Here is a 23,062-nt window from a genome sequence, read left to right as displayed (position 1 = left end):
ATAATATAAAATTACCGCCAAAGTGAACACGTCTTATTATATATATCTTTTGTTCCTTCCCATTACTAATTTTCAGCTGACACTAATATACATAAAACAATAAGTCATAAATCAGTTCGTAATTAAAAAAAATCATTCAATAGTAGTAAGAATTTTTTTTTTGCTTGATGATAACATTTGCAATTAACTTCCTTGTAGTTGTTTGAATATTCGTTTTTATAGAACATTTTATCCAGTAGGATTTACAGTCAATCATTGATTTTCCAACATAACGTAAGATTTGTAATAAAGAAAAAAACATAACGGCTACGTTCAGAAACTAAACTGAGATTTACTTACTTATTTTTAGTTGCATGTCGATCGAATTCGCAGTAAGTTTGAGCGCGCAGTGAGGCGGGCGCTCGCCTGATTGAATAGAACTCTCGACTGGGGTCCTCACAAGGAATCTTCGTATCCCTCACTAGGAATCTTCGTATCCCTCACTAGGAATCTTCGTATCCCTCACAAGGAATCTTCGTATCCCTCACAAGCAATCTTCGTATCCCTCACAAGGAATCTCCGTATCCCTCACAAGGAATCTTCGTATCCCTCACTAGGAATCTTCTTATCCTCACAAGGAATCTTCGTATCCCTCACAAGGAATCTTCGTATCCCTCACAAGGAATCTTCGTACCCCTCACAAGGAATCTTCGTATCCCTCACAAGGAATATTCGTATCCCTCACAAGGAATCTTCGTATCCCTCACTATAGGAATCTTCGCATCCCTCACTAAGAATCTTCGAATCCCTCACAAGGAATCTTCGCAATCCTCACAAGGAATCTTTGTATCCCTCACTAGGAATCTTCGTATCCCTCACAAGGAATCTTCGTATCCCTCACAAGGAATCTTCGCATCCCTCACAAGGAATCTTCGAAATCCTCACAAGGAATCTTTGCAGCCTCGTCTGCAGCTGCGAGAACAATCTAATTTGACTGGTAATGAGCCTCACTAACGAAGCTGCCAAGTTCGTGTCAAACTTGGAGTTAAGATTAGTCCGAGTGGGAGTTAGGAATAGAGTTCGTTACGATTTAATAATAGAGTCTGAGTGAGATTTAATAATAGAATTCGAGTGGGATTTAATAATAGAATTCGAGTGGCTGTCATGATAGAGTTCGAATGAGAGTTGAGACATAACTATGAGTAATAATATGCTAGGACTTCGCCATTCAAGCTTCAGGTGAAATAATGTAAATGAATTTATTTAGAATGAAATTGAAGCCTTTGTGTATCTTTTTAAATTTTAATTCGGAGTTTAGGTTTGTTGACTGAACATAAAATTAATAGTGTAAGTGAAAACTAGGTAAACTTTAAGAGTATAAACTCAGGTTTCCACTCAGCGAGTGTTCAAATCACTTGTTGGTTTGCATTGCAAATTTATTTCGGATTTATGCAAAAGGAAAAAAATAACTTTTATGTGTGGGATAAAATTTTTCATTAAAGATGATATTTCCAACGCAGCTCATTATCGACCTTATCTAGAGATTATGCTGAGTTTACTTTCGTAAGGCTATATACTATATATTTTTTTATCGTGCATGCGAATATCAACTGAGATACTTTTACGCATCGACAGCTTATGATCCACTCTAGACTCTTTACGGCTGTACGATCTTAAACTTATTATTTATTAATCAATATTAGTTATAATTATTTATACTGGAAAACACATACTGTCCATTAACAATGTTCTTTTGATTGCAGAGAAATTCTTCGCATAACGCAGCTTGACAATCAGTTAAAGCTAATTATAGATATGATTAAATTAAAGATATAAATGGAATCGTTCATGTGCCTTTCTGTAGTTATCCTACACCACCATCCTAACCACTCAGAATCCTAGATTAGCTCCTAGAAGTCCCGGTCTAGAAATAATATTCTAACGTGACCAGTAATAAGTCCTAGCTTACGATCTATAGTGAATAAGCTGAATGTGTATAAGATTCTCTCCCTTGAATCTTCTTTACATAGGATTCTCTGTGAGCAAAAACACTCGATTAATTGACGCCATGTGTTTCGGACGATCAATCGCCGCCTTGTGTCCCGGACACCTCAACGTTGCCTTACATGCACATTGACCTCTGCACCACAATTCAAGTCCAGGACGACATCATCATCGCAAGAATTGGAATAAACATCCCATTTAGAACTCAAGTACTAAAAAAATGATATTAAATTGATTATGCATTTGTGTTGGCGGGTGCTAAATAGAATGAAAATGTCACTTGACGAAAGGAAATAAATTTCCCTCATGCAAATTAACGGACTCCCGTTATTGCTTGACCTCCATTGAGCCAAGCACGATTTCCATTAAGCCTCTAAGTTAAATCCTCAGCTGCAAGAAGGCTTGGCCATTTGTGATATTGCCTTGTGCCGCTGACGTGGTGCTGGTAACACGTTTTCCAAGCTGATCTTCCTGACCTGAAGTTGACTGAAGTGGCGATCCATAATAGCCGTTAGAATTCGTTCAGAGCTAATGTTCCTTCTTGGACTTCAGTGTTGGTTGTGTGTGCAGTTGTAAACTCCAGTGTTGATAGTGAATTGAAACGTAATATTTCGTGTCGATTTTCGTGTTGAGTGAAGCAGCTGTCAACTCGTCCATTGTCAGTTGTTGCAGCTGCGAGATTTAAGAGTGTGGGAAGTTTTGCCAACGCTTTTAAGTGTCACGTTGACAGAACGTTCTTCAGTTACGTAGACTATACCACCAGTTGACATATTGGAAGAACTTATAGCCGTCGCACTGACGTACGTAGTTGAAACACCGGTCTTGACATCTGATTCAGCAGACCTGACTTTGGATCAGCCGGCAACTTGGGGGACGAAGCGACATCGCGTTCAACATCGCACCGGCTTGGTGAGTCATTCAAAAGTTTATTAATAACTAATTTCATGAATAAATGAATCCCATGTAGGGATATTTTTTGTACAGTTATTTTATTTTATTTGTTTGTACAGTTATTTCTTTGTAACATATTATATTAACTTCAGTTATTATCATTCCCTTTGCTGCCACGCTGTCTTTGCTGTCCAAGCAACTCTATTTGATGACGTGAGAAAAAAATGTATGACAGCGGTGCCCTACAAAAATAATGGCAAGCACAATAAGTGGTAACAAAACCGCTGGTAAACAAACCAAGCTCATTACCAGCGCAAGCAATATGGTATATATTGAGCCGCGACTAGGTGCCTTCTTGACTGTGTATAACCCAAAACTGGAAGCTGCAATGTACGTGTCTATGTTCAATCTATGAAACTGTCAATGCATCCAACAATTGATCTGGCAGTGTGACTGCATTTAATCTGTAGAACAGTAAAAGCCTAAAGGTTGGGTACAAATTTCAAAGTGCCTAATCCATGTTTTCAAAAGTTATTAGGAAAAAATTGAAATTTTTTAATCATTATAGCACATTTTACGACGGTCTAATGATATCTAGAGCATAGATCATTTCATATATTTCGTTTATCTTTAATCAATTTTCTTAAATAGGTCACAAAATCCATGATATTTTGTCGGGGCACGTGGCTTCGTATTCATAGATTTTTAAAATCTTGTTAACGTTAAGCGAGGAAATCGTGCACATCCGCTGGCGGAAGCGCTTCCAAAAAGTGAATTTCCTTTCGCTCAAATTTTGAAAACAGATTCATTAATTTGATGGCACAGACCGGTAGTAAGGCGTGGCGGAAAAAAATAATTGGCCCGTGTGTTTTCGAAGCCAACGTACTAGAAGTTTATACTTTTAAAATGAATGTTTTAGAAACCAGTGACTACATGTAACCAAGAAAGTCTATTATTTTTCATGAAATATTTTACAAGTACTGTACCGCAATCTCCCCTAACCAATTACAGACTCTCTGCACGCGGATCCCGCCAATCACAGACGTCTCTGCATTATTTCAGCCAATTATTGACTAGCAAAAATTATTCATAACCATCGTTGATGCTCATGCCATGGGAGGGAATTCTGAGTTTCCGGCTTCCAATATTTCTATGATGGTTGACCACACTTTTTTTCGACTACTGTCTCGGTTGCATAGAGTAAATTATTTGACCAAAGAATTTATGAAAAGAAACGAGCACAACGATTTCTTGCCCTTTGCGGGAATCAACATTTTATTTTAGAGCAGATAATGCTAGCTCATTATAAAACGAGGACATTTCCCATATTAATTACGTTGATGAAAATGAAAAATATATTATTGGTAATTCAAATTTTAAAAGTAAACTGTTAATTCACTTTAAATGGCCATCAATGCGTTAAAAATGACATACTAATATGCATGTCATACTGGAAAAAGATCGCTTCTGACGACCGCAGCACCCTAAAAATCATAGAAAAAATCTATACTGGTAAAATTCGACAGTTGGGCTTCCATGAGAACTCGCTAAACATGTGTACAGCATTGGAAAATTTTGCATTGAACAATAGCAACATTTTTGTTAAATTTTAATGCTCCGCAAACCCATTTACATCTTCGTTGCGAGACTCGTTCGTCATTCCGCCATCTGCCATTCAGGCGATTTTGTAATATGTTGTTTGTTGCTGTACGATGCGGTATGACGCTGCAAGATACTTTGTGATGCTATATGCTGCTTTATGCTGCTGTGTGATGCAGTTTATGGTGCTGTATGATACTGTATTCTGCTGTATGATGCTATATTTTGCTGTATGGTGCTATATTATGCTGTATGATGCTGTATAATATTGCAATATGCTCTATTTTTCCGAATTATGCTGTCTAATAATGTATGATGCTGTATTCTGCTTTATAATGCTTAATTCTGCTGTATGGTGGGTGCTGTATGATCAAGCTGTATTCTGCTGTATGATGCTATTTGATGCTGTGTGATACTGTATGCTGCCGTGTGATGCTGTTCATCAGGCTGAATGATACTGTGTGCTGCTGAATGATGCAGAGTGATGCTGAATGATGCTGTGTAATGATGTATGGTGCTATATGATGTTGTATTCTGCTGTGTGATGCTGTATAATGATGTACGATGCTATAAGATGCTATGTGATGTTGCATAATAATGTATGATGCTGTGTGATGCTGTGTGATGCTGTATGCTCTTTATATGCATTTTAAGCAAGTAAGCTCCAGCAAAATTTTATAACTTGTTTTCCACAGCTGGAGGCGAACGCTCCTAAAGTAATTCGGATGAAAATTTGATTGCGCAATCGACATTACAGTGTCGATTGCGCAATCAAATTTACTCTATCTTATACAGTGTTTATCCGTAACTGCAAAGGACATTTTCGTGTTCAAGTCCTTTAGGAACTGTTACTGTGATATCCTATAACTCTCCTTCATGGCAGGATAAAAACTAATATTCCATAACGCACTATTTATAGAAAAAGATGACAAAAATATATCTGATGAATATATAAAAAAGTAAAATAAGTATATAAAATTTGAAATAATAATGAGAGATCAATCGGCAAGATAATCAATATTAATAAACCAAGATAATAAATCAACTCAGAAAGACAAATCAAACGAACAGATTAGCTCGGGTACTGCAGGCTTCAGTATTTAGGTCTACAAAAATGATATAGGAAAAGTAGAAGTCGAATGTGCAATTGATAATTGTACAAATTCCTGTGAACATGGAAAATTTCAAGATGCAGAAACGACGGCTACAGCAACAATAATTTTTTTGGAGATCTTTCGATGAAGATACCCAACGCCTGGATGCAAATTGACGAAGTTTGTTTTCATCGGATTCGGCATTGATGAACGATGGGCTGCTTTTCGAAGGAAATTGGAATCTGAGTTCTGAAAAGAACACTTTCTGGACAATATTCTGCATGGGAAAGAATGTTTTCCCGTTCCTATGTTGTTTCCCTATCATAAACCGATGCCCTGCCACAGCTAGGCGTCGTTCTTTATGCAAGTTGCAAGTTATCCGCCGCTTGCTTCCAATATACCAGATCGATTATCTGTTCTTATAAATGGTACGAGTGTCCTAACAATCGATTTTCGATAATCCTAAATCCATAATAATCCTAGCAATCGATTTTCTGATACGATTTACCAACGAAATCCACATACCAGTATTTGCACAGAAAATTAATAAGTTTAATGCAGATGCGATTTGTGTGTTTGAGTTTTTGAGACCTTGTCATTATTCGTGCGCCTTGATACTTTAATTATTTTCCGGGAAATACTTTCTTCACTTCATTCAGCCAAGAACTTTCTTTCCATATCTACTTTATATTATTTTTCGCTTACTTAATTATACTCTTTCAACATCTCATTTTTCGTGCATTTATGCACACCTTCTTTATGCACTATGCAGAAAACGTTGAAACTGCGTTGATTAGACGTTTGCTCGAGCAAAAACGTTTAACTCAACGTTGATTTAACGTCATATGTCTCGTAGGTCATGTTCGAAATGCGATACAGATGGCGCACGAATATGCGATAACAGATATGTTCGTGCGCCATCTGTATGAGGGGGTTCAAAAAGTTTGCACCAACGGGTTTTCTTATGCACTATTATTAATGTGGGTCACATATACATATCCCAAACATATGCGACCAAAGATCAATAATTTTCGTCTCAGTCAATACTGTTGTCTCCAAGACGTCGCCAGCTTTGCCTAACAATCCTGACACCAGACACCTTGGCCGTCAGGAGGGAGCATTAAGACCGTCAGGAGGGAGTGCTCAGATTGTCATGAGCACTCCCTGTCAAGAGCACTCTCTGTCAAGAGCACTCTCGACCGTCAGGAGGGAGTTCTCAGATTGTCATGAGCACTCCCTGTCAAGAGCACTCCCTGTCAAGAGCACTCTCGGCCGTCAGGAGGGAGCATTACGACCGTTAGGAGGGAGTGCTCAGATTGTCATGAGCACTCCCTGTCAAGAGCACTCTCGATCGTCAGGAGGGAGCATTACGACCGATAGGAGGGAGTTTTTCGACCGTCAGGAGGGAACTGCTCGACCGTCAGGAGGGACCGCCGCTCCCCAATAATTGCGTCAAGGAACAACAGCAACAACTTAATCCCGCCACCATCGATCTCGGGCCCTGGCATATGAGCCTGTACTAATTGCCGCTCTCAGAGGCTCTGTGCGAATCAGACACGACAGATCGGCGTTATTGCGAGCCGGGATTGCCTCTAATATTGCGTTAAAGGTAGGGGGATAGAGCGTACCAGGGCCTTTAGTTAAATTGTTGTGACCTTACGATGTTAATAACCAGGAGAGGCGGAAGGTAATGACTATTTGTATTGCCAACACATTGCATGAGGTAAGGCTGAATTGAACAGGTGCTTAGTGATTTTGGAAGGATGTTATAACTTGATTACTGTTGCACTTTTTTGAGGGAAACCCATAATTTTGACTAAATGTAGTGAAGTTTTACATTTCGTTTCATATTTTGAAGTTTTACGTTTATACATTTTGATTTCGTATTTCATCACTTCGGAGGAGGAATGAAGAATCATATTCATGATAAAGAAATTTTTTTAATCAGTCATTTTAAGCAATGTTCTAAGTCAGTTCAGCAATGAATTGAAAAACAAAATTAGTCAAAAGCTGGCATGTTTAATAAAAAGCCTTGATGTCCGTCTTCCAATAATTTGAAACAATAATTTTTAAGGTCTCGCTAAGGTAGCCAGATGACGAATGATTCAAGATCCTCGTCATAAACTTTTCAAAAGTTTATAGTGATATAGTGTAAATTATATGATCTCATAAATAAAGCATTGAATCATTTAAATGATTACATAGAAGTTCAAAGAATAACTGTAAACGATGCTCAATTTATAGTCAAAGAGTGACTTAAGAACTCAAATTATATCGTTGATATAAGGACGAGCACTAAATTCCAGCGTCGAGCGAAGAACCGATCTTCTATGTCAATAAAATGTAAATTCAGAACCAAATTTCTCCGTCAAAAAGACAGAAATTTTATTCCAAATTTCCATGTCAATAAAATGGAAATTTGGACCCAAGTGTTCCCAGAGAATTATGGAAATTAAGTCTAGTTGCATTTAATTCAATCGCTGAGCCAAACTCGAATAAGGCGATCGTCCCGCGCTTTGTACGATGAACCTCGAGCTATTGGAGGAGAGGGACCGATTGATGAATGGCACGTATAACGTTCGATTTAAACAGTTAATTTTTGACATTGTTGCATTTGCTAGGTAACTTATATAATTTAATGCGTGTAATTTTCCTAATTGCAAAACGGACTGAAATAAGCAACTTTGCTTCGGCACTGATTTGAACGATAGCTACGGAGCGTTTTTGGTTTTTCTCTTAAGAAATAAAAGAATTATTGTACCTTACAATTCGTAAAATGTCGAAATGAAAAATTAAATTTCGCCTTTATTTCAAAAATCAATTGACGTAAACTGTGCGAATTCGGAAAATTTATTTATAGAAAAAATTTACAGCGATATTTAGATCATATACGAGTATTCTTTTTGACGTTTTTGCACTTCAATGCAAATAAAGGTGTCAAACTTTCAATTGTTCGATACAGAGATAGAAGCGCCCCTGATTATGCAACGAAAAGTAAGTGTGTTCTTAAAGATATCATCTTGCATAAAGGATTTTTTGGAGGAGGTAACTACCCGTACCGGAGTTCTGCCGTGTTTTGTATATCGATCGTTTCACGATAAGGAGGCTGTATAGTCGTTCACATGATAAGCTATCGTGTACATTAAATGCTGCAGTTCAAGCGGTGCCGGGAGTTTGAATATGAAGTTATTTAAATTCATAAATGCATACATAAATAGTTTTATTCTTTTGTTATTAATTACACGCTCAGTGAAAATTAAGTCTATTGAACTGATCCACTTTAACCGAACAGAAAAAAATAGGAATTAAATGATGCCTTTGCCTAAAATCAGAATTTAAATACCGGCGATCCCGGAAAAATTAATAAACTCAACTGCATTCAAGTGTCATGCTATTTGTGGCGAATTACGAATGAATGAATAACGACTTCTAATGGACGAGCATAACCTTAAACGACACCCTGGAGCAAAGTATTGAATATTTCGATGCACCAATTTAGAGTTGCAGGAAAATTGCTAAGGTGGGGTTAGCCCTTCCATAGCTTAGAATGCCGCGGGTGGCGTGGATTCCAGTGGGGCCGGATTATCAAAACTTCGTAACTTTTTGTACTTACGACAAAAAAGTTCTGTGGTACGTAAATATACCCTAATTTTGGCATTATCAAAACTTTCGTACGCAAGTCTAAGCTAAAACGCAAGTCTAAGCCGTGCAAATGTTTTTATAATACCACCGCTAGTATTACGTTGTCATAGCAACGCTACTCGTAAGTCGATTTTGCGTACTTACGAAGTTTTGATAATACGGCCCTGGCAGGAACAGATATTGAGCGATGCTCGTATTATGAGAAATGCAGCCTCGTCACATAAAATACATTTAGGCATTAATATTTTCTTCACATATTGTGTATTGTGTCATCAGCATAAATTTTTCAATAATATACAATTGATATTGCAGTTAAATAACTTAGATTATATATAATGTCGATACGCGATCTAATCCTCAATCTGTTTCAGTTTGTTTCGTTCACGAAACGGTTTCAGAAATTTTTACCACTGTAGTGGAACAGGTCAATGTTTGAGTCAATATGAGGAGTTTCAATAACTGCTTTATAGTTTAGTTAGTCTTCGAATTTACGCAGATTTGCGTGGATAGAATCCAAAATCGAATTTTCTTAAATATTTAACATTATTTTGCGTCTTCAAATGATTCCAAAGAACTCTGCCCGTATTATGAAAGAAGTTTGTGTGGCATTAATATATTATTGACTATTTTTATATGGCTTTTTACGAACGAAATTTTTAGTAAGTCATTTTTGAGAAAAATCGTGTTATTGCATTCAAAAGTTGCTCATAAATGCTTGATAACCGTTGCATTCCCTCAAGTGCTAGCATCCGAGATAGTTAAATGTTACGACTTGTTTCCCTGGACTTTTGTCCCATAGTAATAGTTGAATATTATGAATGGTTTCCGTAGACTAAACTTTGATCCTCTAGCAGGTTATACAAATGTTCTCAATGATTTTCTTCATGAATCCATAATCTGATGGCAACAGAAGAAGTACGCTCAAATCAATGATTGTGACCAACAAGTTACTATAACTACAGCTTATGAAGTTCATTTGCGTCGCTATGACCAACAAGTTAATATGCCCATGAGATCGCTTTGACCAACAGGTCATTATAAGAAACAGGTCACTATGACCAACGGGTAACTCTGAAGATCTCTATGACCAACATGTCACTATGACCAACAGGTCACTATGACCAACATGTCACTATGACCAACAGGTCACTGTGACCAACATGTCACTATGACCAACAGGTCACTATGACCAACATGTCACTATGACCAACATGTCACTATGACCAACATGTCACTANCGGGCCTGTCTCTTATACACATCTAGATGTGTATAAGAGACAAGATGGAGTTCATGTGAAGTGAAGAAAAAAAACTGTCCGCGATTTGTATAGCGCTAGGATCGCTTCTCTTTAATAAGGCAATTCGGTAACGTGCAATCGTAGAAAATGCTTGTTAAAACAACCGGGAAAAATAAAAATTACATTACTTAGCTCATAAAATATTTGTGCTGATCAAGGGAGAAATCAACAATGATTATCTTTAACTTGCTCAAGTTTTGAGGGCGCATTGTACGTCGCTGTCTTCGTCTCTCTACAATTTGACTCAAAAGATGTTAGCTCGCACGTCGATATCCCGCATTAATGCCAGATAATTTTCATCTTCATTTGTAAATTTTCATGACGCAGCTGCGGCAAAGACAACTTTTAGATTTATGATAATTATGAAAAATATCCTGTATTCACTGCAGAAAATTTTAGACTCTCCCATAATCCTTCATTGAAAGTCAACTTCAGCCCGACACGGAAAGAACATCGAAACAAGGTTTAATCAACAGAACAGAACGTGTAATTAACTGTTAGCAGTGCAACAGCGATTCAATATCATACAGGTTACGTAGTCTCAAATATATTTTAACAATTTTGTTCAATAGCCACAATACCTGACTGCATCCATTTCATAATCACTTGCTGATGTTCTTAAGATTCAGTAGCTAAAATAGTTCTCCTTCGATAGAAAATGTTTCGAAAGAACCAAACGCGTACTATTTTTATTTCTTGGAGGATGATCACCCGAAAAAGTTTGATTTAAAATAATATTTCATAAGTATGCAGATATCGCCGCCGCATCTAGTGATGGCCCTAAGCTGGTGCATGAATTAGTCCATGGTAATATGCATGTATTTAATGCTAATTTCTTGGCATTCAAAAATGAAAATTTGATTCCATTTTAACTGCAGGGTTGTATTCGTGAAATGCAAAATAGTCCCATTTAATAGGTTATTTTAAATTTTATTGTTTATCTTGACCCAAATTTGAATCATGACTCATTTTAATTATCATTGTACTTGTTATCATGACCCACATTTTTATCATACTCATGTTAGTTATCATGGTTGATATTTTTTATCATGACACACATTTTATAACTTATATCAATACTTGTTTTCTTGTCACATTACGCGCGTTGTTGTTTGTTCAGGAACAAATTAGCACCGAAATTAAAAGAAAATTTCTCCAAAATATTGTTTTATTCAACAATGTTAAGTAAAAAGGAAATACTTTGCTCTACAGCCAGCTTGCAATATCTGAAGCCAGTATTTCCTTTGCTAGTTATGAAGCTTTCGATGCCTGGCTTCCAATCGTTTTTAAAGGTTATTTTAAATCATATTGTTTATATTGACCCAAATTTGAATCAAGACTCATTTTAATTATCATTGTACTTGTTATCATGACACACATTTTATAACTTATTTCAATACTTGTTTTCTTGTCACATAACGTGCGTTGTTGTTTATTCAGGAACAAATTAGCACCGAAATTAAAAGAAAATTTCTCCAAAATATTGTTTTATTCAACAATGTTAAGTAAAAAAGAAGTGCTTTGCTCTACAGATAGCTTGCAATGCCTGAAGCTAGTATTTCCCTTGCTAGCTATGAAGCTTTCGATGCCTGGCTTCCAATCGTTAAAGTTCAACCTCTGGTTCTGCAAGCGATATTATGAGGGGAACCTGCTTATTTCATTCCATCAAGTCAATGCAAATGACTACCTACTAGCTCGATCAATGAACAAAAGTTTCAAACTCCCCTCAGATTTATGAGATGCATCCCTCATAAGCTCAATGAACACTGTTCCTAACAACACTCGGATTTATGAGATGCATCCCTCATAAGCTCAATGAACACTGTTCCTAACAACCCTCGGATTTATGAGATGCATGCCTCATAAGCTCAATGAACACTGTTCCTAACAACCCTCGGATTTATGAGATGCCTCCCTCATAAGCTCAATGAACACTGTTCCTAACAACCCTCGGATTTATGAGATGCCTCCCTCATAAGTTCGTATGAAGATTACAAAGGCTGCCCCCACGAAAGCTATTTCTGGCGATCGCTGGAGGCAGCGTAGGCAGCGACAGACGATGCGATGTATTGCATGTCAAATCTCTGGCATTATCCGCATGACTTCTTAGGTCTTTGGATTTTATATATGAGAATGTAACTGTATTCGATATATACATGACTTGTATGATCTTTTCGCGTGTGATCTTTTTATTTATTGACACTGTGTAATGCGTCTAACTTGGTATGGCGTGACTCAAATTTGGTCCTTAATATTTTAGACATTTCTCATGAGGTGTATCTGGATTTTTACGAGGAAGATTTAAAGGAAATTCAAATCTATTTACATTTACTGGTAGTATGAGAAAATAAAATTCAAATCCCATCTTATACATTTAAATCTCCGAGACAAACTTATTGAAAGTTCATTTGACCAAGTCACCATAGGAGAATTGAAATTATTTGTTTCTGAGATGCATCGAATGTGAAGTTATGTGTAAATGCGTAACCGAACTTTGATATAGAATTTTAGTTTCTGCTAAAATCTTATCTCATTCGTAGGTCCGATAACAGAATAAGGGAAAGATTATTCATGACATGACGTGTAAATATGAAATTAGGATCAGAAACAGCGTGACCTTAAAGGCCTTGTCAGTATATATGTGACATTTGATGTCACTTTCGATCATCCAGGGAGTAATGTGACTGAAGAATATTTAGTTGTATAAATTTTGACGCGCTTTCGTTGTGTGAATAACGCAAAGAAATTCAACGAATAAGTTAATGCCCTTGAAATTTGTCTGATTTTTAACGAAAGGGATTTAGAAAATTCATTTTGGAATAAATCAAATATTTGTAGTAATCAAAAAATTGATATTTCGAACAGACATTTGTATTTTTTTAGACAGCCTGTTCGTTAAGCGGCTCTGTTAATATTCATTGTCTTCTTCGTTAAATTGACAGAGGAATGCCTTATTTAGATAAATTGTAATAATTTTTTGTATATATAATTGTTATAATTTTTTATAATTATTGTTTTAATAATTTTTTTATAATTAAAATTGTAATAATTTTGTTATATATATAAATGTTATAATTTTGTCATAATTATAATTGTTAGAATTTTGTTAAAATCATAAATGCCGTAATTTTGTTATATTTGTTATTGTTATAATTTTATTATGATTATTATTGCTATAAATTTGTTATAATTATAATTGTTAGAATTTTTTCATAATTATAATTGTTAGAATTTTGTTAAAATCATATATGCAATAATTTTGTTATATTTGTTATTGTTAACATTTTGAAATTACTTGCTATAATTGAACATCGAGTTCTGTCTTCTCGGATCCCAGATAAGAAATAATAATAATAATAATAAATAAATTAAATCACTTAGCTCTATGGAAATTTTGAATTATTATTGGAACTGTATAATTAGAAATATTAAATAATATTCATAGATGAAGATCTTCTCAAGACAAATGATTTACGGATGTCTCTTCATAATAATTAAAGAGAGTAATACAGAGAAGATTGAGATGATGACGGCGCGAGCAGTCCATTTAGAGCCCATTTAGTGCGTTACAGTCTTCAAAGTACCTGAGATGATAGCGGTGCGAGCAGTCCATTTAGAACCCATTTATTGCATTACAGTCTTCAAAGTACCTGAGATGATGGCGGTGTGAGTAGTCCATTTAGAGCCCATTTAGTGCGTTACAGTCTTCAAAGTACCTGAGATGATGGCGGTGTGAGTAGTCCATTTAGTGCCCATTTAGTGCGGCTCTGTTCAGCAAACAACTGCAATGGAGCTTCGGCGCAACCTCGAGCTGTGGCATGATGGAAGTGTGGCTAACTGCGTGGCATCTTCTTATTAAAATAAATTTCGCTATTCAGTTAGAAATTCTTCAACGTACGGTAGAAAACATGTCTTAGATTGCAAGGGTTAATAGCGAGGTTTGGGGCCTGTTTTAATGCTGTTAAATCTAATCAATAGCTTGTTTCTTGATCACGTTAGAAATATTGTACTTAAACGTGTCATAAATGGTAGAACTAGTTGTATTCAGCTGTTTAATTTTGAGTTTATACTAGAAATTATACAACTGAATTTTGTATTTTTAGTGTTCATTCGCCTGTTTAGTAATCCCACAAGTCACGTTGGAGAACTTGAAAAAATAAAACCATAGTTACGTAGTCATACGTAACTATAACCGTGTTACGTAACACAGCTATAGTTAGTAGTGTAGTTAGTAGTGTAGTTAGTATAGTATAGTAGTATAGTAAGCTAAATTCTTACCGCCTTCCATGTAGTACAATGTTCAGTGGAGTTATCCAAAGAGATCTGTCGTAAAAACTCGCCCCGCGTTGGAGTTTATTCATGATAATCCTAATCAAAGACTCGTTAAGAAACTTCACATCCGAGAATCAGATTACTAAATTTAAGGAGAACTTTATGACTAATATTTGATTGAAAAAAATAATCCAGATCCAATTCAATAATCAATCAACATTAACATAATACTTTTTTGCGCTGGAAGGAGAACATTTCATTATTCATGACGCCGTTTTATGAATAATGCGTAATTTTTCGACGCCAAGTTATTTCGTGAAATTAAACATATGGAACAACTACTTCGACTTCGAGCAAGCATTTCTCAGCTGGCCAGTGAGCTTCACCGATATTTTTGATCGAAAAAGTAGAATTTTGACTATGATTTATTATTTTTCAGCGACTATGTTATTATTTTTTAGTGACCATATTATTATTTTTCAGTGACAATATTTTATATTAATCAGTGACTAGCAATATTAACACAGCGACAACACGCTCAACGCAGCAAGAAACCAGTACGTAGTTTAATGATTTGGGATTTAAATTCATCATAAGATGAAGCTAAAAAAGTTTAGGCATATCACTCTCAAATAGGTTTAAAATTTTTGGATTTGCAGCTGTTAAATTAATACATTGAATGTCTGGATTTGCTTGTAATCAATACATTGAATATCTGGATTTGCTTGGATTTTTGCCAGCGAAGCAACCGTGAATGCATCCCAGCGCGCCAAGTGAATGAAGCGGCCTTGAGGGACTTAAAGGAGAACATTGCAACAGTTGACATGATGCGCAACAGTTTACACATGGCGCAACAGTTGATACGAGGCAGGACAGTTGACACAGGGTGCAACAGTTGACGCAGGGTGCAACAGTTGACGCAGGGTGCAACAGTTGACACAGGATGCAACAGTTGACACGATGCGCAACAGTTGACACAAGGCGCAACAGCTGACACAAGGCGCAACAGTTGATACAAGGCGCAACAGTTGACACAAGGCGCAACAGTTGACACGAGGCGCAACAGTTGACACAAGGCGCAACATTTGACACAAGGTGCAACAGTTGACACGATGCGCAACAGTTGACACATGGCGCAACAGTTGACACAAGGCGCAACAGTTGACACAAGGCGCAACAGTTGACACAAGGCGCAACAGTTGACACAAGGCGCACCAGTTGACACAAGGCGCAACAGTTGACACAAGGCGCAACACGCCAGGATCAATACAGTAAAGTTGTGCGCCCAGAAGAGGCGGCGGCTGCGCGCGGTTCGCTGCACCGAACGCTTCCCTGCCACTGAATTTAAAGTCCCGTAACTCTCCTCGATTAATTTCTTTAATGAACATTTTATTAGACCCAGTAAGAAATATAATATTTAATTTTTTTGGGATAGATTTTGTGGTGTACGTAACTGTTGTTTCATGTAGGTAATTTTATTTTATTTTATGAGGAATTTTTATTCGCTGAAAAGTACATTTTCACCAAACGATTCCTTACAATCACTCAACAGGCTCCTCATCACCTTCATTCAAATTTGTGCGGTTACCATTAATTAATTTTCTAACTGATCGTTTTTGATTGCATTTGTAATGCTTCTATTTTTCACGATTCATTTTTCCGAATTATTTCTTTAGTTAAATTTTCATTAATTTTTCTGCCCTCAATTTTCTACACTATTCGTATGTTTATTTTCCTAGTATACCTTTTTTTTTATTTGTTTCGATTTTCCTTTTATTTCCTTTACTTCTTGTACATCTCTATGTGAATTCAGACGTTATGATTTTATCAAAAGAACTGTGGAAATTCAGCTGATGCCTACAATGAACTCTTACCAGTGAGATAAGACTATACCGCATCCCTAAGGAAATCTTGCACTGGCACATTTTTCGCTGCATATTACGTATTGTCGTGGTTTGATCTATCTTTTCTACATCATCCGCTGCAGCGTTTCCAGTTTTATAACACATGTGAGTCTGCATCTCACTCACTTCCTACAGCTCCACTGTCTTGCTCCAACACAAATTTGTCCGTAAATTACTTATAGTCTCGCCTTGTTTCACGCAATTATGAGCACCTCGAATCCGGCGTGGTCGTATTTTCCGACGTCACTGTCACGCGTTGTTTGTCAATTCCGATCAATGGTCCACCGGACCACCGTTTGACGCCGTGAACTTGTCCCGCAGGAAATTTGCAAACAAATTGAATTGGAGCCCAGCATAAATTTTGCTCGGACAAAGCCAGTTTTTCTGTGATTCAAATACACGAAGCGTTCTTTGAGTTATTTTTTGAGTGATTACATTTTTAAATAACGTTGCTGCAGCTCTGCGTAGCTTAGAGCATATGCGCCGAGTAGCTACATATATTGAGAAGCCACAGACGCCATTACGGAACCATCCGATCGAGTCTATATCAGTTTAAGTGATTTTAGAACGCCCTCAACTATTGAAAAATCCAGCCGACTGCGAAGTTCGTTCGTTTATCTGTGCTCAAGGCTTCGAAACATTTGGTATCCGAAGCTAAACCAAATAAGTGTATGAAGAAAATGTTGTGAACGATGGAATGGCACGGAAATAGGTTGTGAATTGAATAGGCCACCTTTAAAGGTGGCCTCACAAACATTCATGACGATGGAAGAACGGGGAGACCTCTAATCATTAACCATGATCTGATTTAAAAACTTGACTGTAAAGTGAGAGAGGACAGACGATTCACTATTATGTCCTGAAAAGTTTCCTGTTGTCTCACGAAATGTACCTTACGAAATTTTCTAATCAGGTTATCTAATAAGGCGACAAGCTTCATTAGCGATGGCGTACAAAAGCTTGTGCCAAGCCTAAAGAAACCTGTGTGAGCATCCCTCTCATTCAGCAGGTTTCATCCCTAATTCAGCAAAGCATCCCCCTCATTCCTGTTTTCATGTTGAGCAGTGCAACGTCCCGGTGTCCGATAGTGATTTTAGAGTTTTAGTCTCCACAACCGGTGTTTTGAGCTGAGAATTTAAAAGTGCCCTCACAAAAATTTTTAAACAGAATCCTAATTAAAATGCCGCCTACAGTTGATGCCCCCTCAAAACTGAAAATAGATTGTTCCTTCTGCTCATGTTTACTTCATTTTTATTGCTTTTCATTAGACGATTTATGTTTTAATATCTTCAATGTAAATATCACTTTGCTAATTGTTTGTGCTTGTGTTCTAGGATTTCGAACTGACGATGGAGCTGGACTCCGAAACATTTTCTCGCTAAAGAAATGGTGAATTTTTTAGCTGTTTGTTTTCTCTTAAATTTTGAGGCGTAATTTTGAGTATAATATTAAATACCGACGATCAACAAGTAAAATTATGCATTTGCACTCGTTGAAGTGATTCTAATCAAACCCCTTCAAAATGAAAAAGAATGACCTAATTTTTTCACATAGTTCACACTTGAAAACAAATTAATAGCGAGACTGCCTGGGATGTGAACCAAAATGCCTGTATGGGTGCGTGTACCAGAAAACTTAATCACTTTGAAACGACAAAATTTTCATTTCGTTTTACCTATATGTGTAAATTTCTCTAAATTAGACCTTCGATCTAACTACCATATGAATTTATTAATATAATTTTATAACATTCACAGCAATAAGCTTAGCTCTCTTTTTAAAAATTCGATTTTTATCGTTCTCTGAATTTTTCTCACCATAAAAATCGCTGCACAACAAACATTTCGAAAAATCAGTTTATCATTAATGATCAGTTGATGAAGAGCAGAAGAAAGGCCGATCTTTTTGAAGTTTTATTTTCAATTCCAAACGCAGAAAATATTCAATGGGTGATGCTGTGCCCGTGTCCCAGAAAAAAATATGGAAGTAGCGGCCATGAATACAAGTGAGTCGTAAATTGCTGGCATTGCGACTCACGATGGCTGGCATTGCGACTCACGATGGCTGGCATTGCGACTCACGATGGCTGGCATTGGGACTTACGAAGTAAGGCATTGCGACTTACGAAGTCTGGCATTGGGACTTACGAAGTTAGACATTGGGACTTACGACGGCTGGCAATGTGACTTACGAAGTTAGGCATTGCGACTTACGAAGTCTGGCATTGGGACTTACGAAGTTAGGCATTGGGACTTACGACGGCTGGCAATGTGACTTACGAAGTTAGGCATTGGGACTTACGACGGCTGGCATTGCGACTTACGACGGCTGGCATTGTGACTTACGACGGCAGGAATAGCGACTTACGATGCGGGAATTGCGACTTACGACGGCTGGCATTGCGACTCACAACACGGGTATTGCGACTTACGACGCCATGTCACTCAGCCAGCTTGCAATTTCTCTCATCGAAGTGTGTAGTGAACAAGAGACATGTCATGTTACTTCTCATTGTTATTCCTGGTGAATTTATAAATATGAATTTCATTATAACACATCATATCAGGTAAAAAACACTTATGCTGCATATTCTTATTTATTGTCTCAAGGGTTTATTCTTTCTTTCAGAAATGAAGAAGATGGATGCTACGAATGATTCAACTTCTGGATATTCAATATCATGAAATTTATTATGCGTGAAGGTCGAAGAACCGATTGAGTCTACGTTTGAAATGAGGCACAATGAAGCACACTATGAAGAATTGAGTTCGTAACGACCTTGATTGATGGCTCAAAGAATTATGAATCTGATGCCTGGCCTGCAAAAAAATGCAAGAGAATAATTCTCCAATCTCACATTGTGTGAAGGCGTTCGCAAAACTCAAAAGTGCTAAGTAAAAGAGGACCGAAAATTGAACGCTGTAGGTGGAGTTGCGCTCGAGGCTTACCTTTACTTTAACTCGAGTCAACTAAGAATGTTGTTCATGAATGCCAGGCAACCTTATTGGACATTGAAACTAGAACTTAGCTTATTCGACTGAACTTGGAGATTCGCACGACAAAATAAATATTTGATGCACGAAACCTCAATGATTTTTTTCTTTGGCATCATACTTGGAAATATGAAAACCATTTTTGTAAACAACGGACTACTGAAATAAAAACTCAATTGAAAAGCTACACGGTTTCTCGTGCTAAGGTATGAGGGACAGATACCTGGGATTGCACGGCTGCAGGTAGCAGTTGTCGCCCTGCAAGAGGCCAAGAGAGCGGCCACGGGTGGCGAGGTGCCAGTCGGTCAGCAAGGCACCGCGCTACCCGTAGGGGGGCTGGTCGCATCGTCAGCTTTCCGGAGCGGTGCAGAGCTAGCCTCCCGCATCGGCTGGGGAAGACGTTGGTTTTTCCGTAAGCCTGACGAAGATAAACTTGAATCTGAAGATCCTGCAGCGAGTGGAAGTAGGGTTGTTATTCCGAAGCCAGTGTCAGCAGTCCGACCTCCGGTCTCTACTTCTTCGACTGGAAATCCTGGGCCTGTTCGCCGACACCCCTTCGTTCGCAGGGCTGCCACTGAGCCCAATGTGATCGTTTACAACCTCAACCGGCGGAGGTCTAGTCTAGGTAAGCGTTAGGTTTTAGTAGAGGGTATCCTGGGTATACATTTGAGTTACTGTAATTTTATTTTTAGTTAAGAATTTTGCCACTAATACATTTTTACGGTTTTAAATATCTCAATGTGAATTGTTGAATACACATCGTCCCTACCGTTAAAAATGTTATCTTTTTGAATAATAGATCTGAAACCCGCATCATCTGAAATAGTCTGTGATATAGATATTTTCCAAACATAGTTTCGAGGTGCCTCTCTATGGAAGCGTTTGTAACCTAGGCCTAAGCATTTCCAGCTCTTCTGAAAGTTTTCCGACCACTTCAGCCAATACGGATTAGACATGATTTTAAATAAAATTATGTGTATATATTAAATTTTGAATCAAGTCTTTAGCATTGGAATCATTTAGTGTCACATAGAAGTAGTTAAGTAAATACCCTGAAATTTTTTAATTATCCCTAGATAGACTCCGCTGTACAAATCCACGTCGTGAGTTCCTTGTAAATGTTGCATATTAGATCCCATCAATCCCACCTAAACGAGTAATAAATTTCAGTAAGAAACCTTAACCAATTCAATTCATTTTTTGAACAATGGGTGACAAATTGAGACAGTGCACACTTGTTACAGCTTGATCATACATGACAAGCAATTTTCGGAAGAATTTATCATCGAAAAAACTCTATTAAATATAAACAATAAGAGCCCAGTTGAGTATATTTCCGCGATGGAATAGGTTATAGATACACGAGTGCGTTTGTTGAGATTGTTGAAATGTTTGCCACGGTTTGGGTTTTATTTCTGGTTAGTTTAACTGACACGCATGTTTTACTGACGTTTAAATGACCTCGCATGACGTTTAAGTGACTTTGGTGGGTTGGTGGTTTTAGCCCTCCACGTACTTTTCACCTACGTTGGAGTTTTCGTCTATTGGAGTTAAATGATTGCGTTGAATTTGAATTGCCTTTGAATGATTGTATCGACGATTTGAGTGAATTGTGTTACGAAGTTTAACAAGTATAAGCAATTACACCTTCGCCTACGCGTGCCGCTGTGATCGGCGAGTCTGAATGAGGACCGACATATGTGATTCTCGGAAGGCTTGTCTCCTATGAAATGAGTAGTGATTGTAGGAGAAGATCGTTGTAAATGCAGGAGAAGATCGTTGTGAATGCAGGAGAAGATCGTTGTAAATGCAGGAGAAGATCGTTGTGAATGCAGGAGAAGATCGTTGTGAATGCAGGAGAAGATCGTTGTGAATGCAGGATAAGATCGTTGTGAATGCAGGAGAAGATCGTTGTGATTGAAGCAGAAGATCGTTGTGAATGCAGGAGAAGATCGTTGTGAATGCAGGAGAAGATCGTTGTGAATGCAGCAGAAGATCGTTGTGATTGAAGCAGAAGATCGTTGTGATTGAAGCAGAAGATCGTTGTGATTGAAGCAGAAGATCGTTGTGATTGAATGAGAAAACCGTCGTGATTGAAGCAATAGATCGTTGTGATTGAAGTAGAGACCGCTGCTCTACTCGAGCAATGGGAGACCAGCTCCAGGTGACAGCGACGTGTTGCTTCTCGCACGCACTGCCACTAGGTCCCTCATTTCCCTCCTATACTCAGAGATATGAGTGACACTTTGTCTAAATAGCGATGCACTTTTTGCCCTTGAGTGGGTCATTCTAAACCAGTTTGGCTTTTAAACGATCGTAAAAGTGCTACGAGCACTAGGTATTTAAAAGCGCTTAAAAGTGCTACGTGCACTCTCACTGTTCGTGCTGTAAGAAAGTGTCACTATTTAGACAATATGAGACATTCGTTTCTCTGAGATCATTGTCCATGTAACTCCAAATCCTTTGCCCATTCCTCCTTATCTAACTACACTCCCAAAGTCGACTACAAATTTGATTACATAACTTAACAAAATTCGCTACTTAATCAATGACAGAATTTTTTATCTTAGGTTCATTTTCAATAGGTGCAGTTTTACAATAGTAGAGAACCATTGAAGAATCTTACTAACAGCGAGAAGCCGTCTAGAATTAGCGATACGTGTGTAACATTAGCCAGGATATTAACACCAATCCAGCCAAAATATACACAAAATAAGGCAAAAAATAACTGCGTGTACTTTGTACTGCGTGTACCTAATTTATTTTAAAATATTCCTTATGTTAAGAAGATTCCTTTACTTAACTAAAATCCACGATTTCCTTATCACTACCTTCCTCAATGGCATCCATTATTTTTAAATAATATCCTCACTTAACTGCATATCGTAAATTAAATATAAATACCCTTTTCTTCACTAAATGGTGTAACTCAACTACGTATCTCAACTAAAATGCATACCCTAACTTTACTAACATACCCTTAATTACCTAACTACATAATGTCATATATAATCTTTATAGCCATCCTTATCCTAATTTAACGCAACGCAATCAAGTTTATTGAGAAATAGCCTTTTATTTATAGCATTTTGTCTTTCTTATATTATTTAGAACATATTCATTGGTGTTAATAAAATAAGTCGTGCTAATTTATTACACATGCCTTGTTTTATTCCAATAAAACATTTAACAGCACTTTGTTCATAATTTAACTTCATTTTAATTTTTGGTTCCCGTTATGCTTTCTCCTTCCACCTTATATTACAATAAAGTTTCTTTGCCGAAAAATTGACATTAAAAAGATGTAATATTCCAAAACGCAAATCTTTATTCTTCAAAGGTTATCGTTATTGCCCAAAAGTTCTCGTTTTCTTAATAAATACAAA

This window comes from Hyalella azteca, unplaced genomic scaffold (genome assembly GCF_000764305.2).
Source record: "Hyalella azteca isolate HAZT.00-mixed unplaced genomic scaffold, Hazt_2.0.2 contig15067, whole genome shotgun sequence".
NCBI lineage: Eukaryota > Metazoa > Arthropoda > Malacostraca > Amphipoda > Hyalellidae > Hyalella > Hyalella azteca.
The sequence above is the reverse complement of the archived record's forward strand: the minus strand, read 5'-3'. Positions refer to the sequence as shown.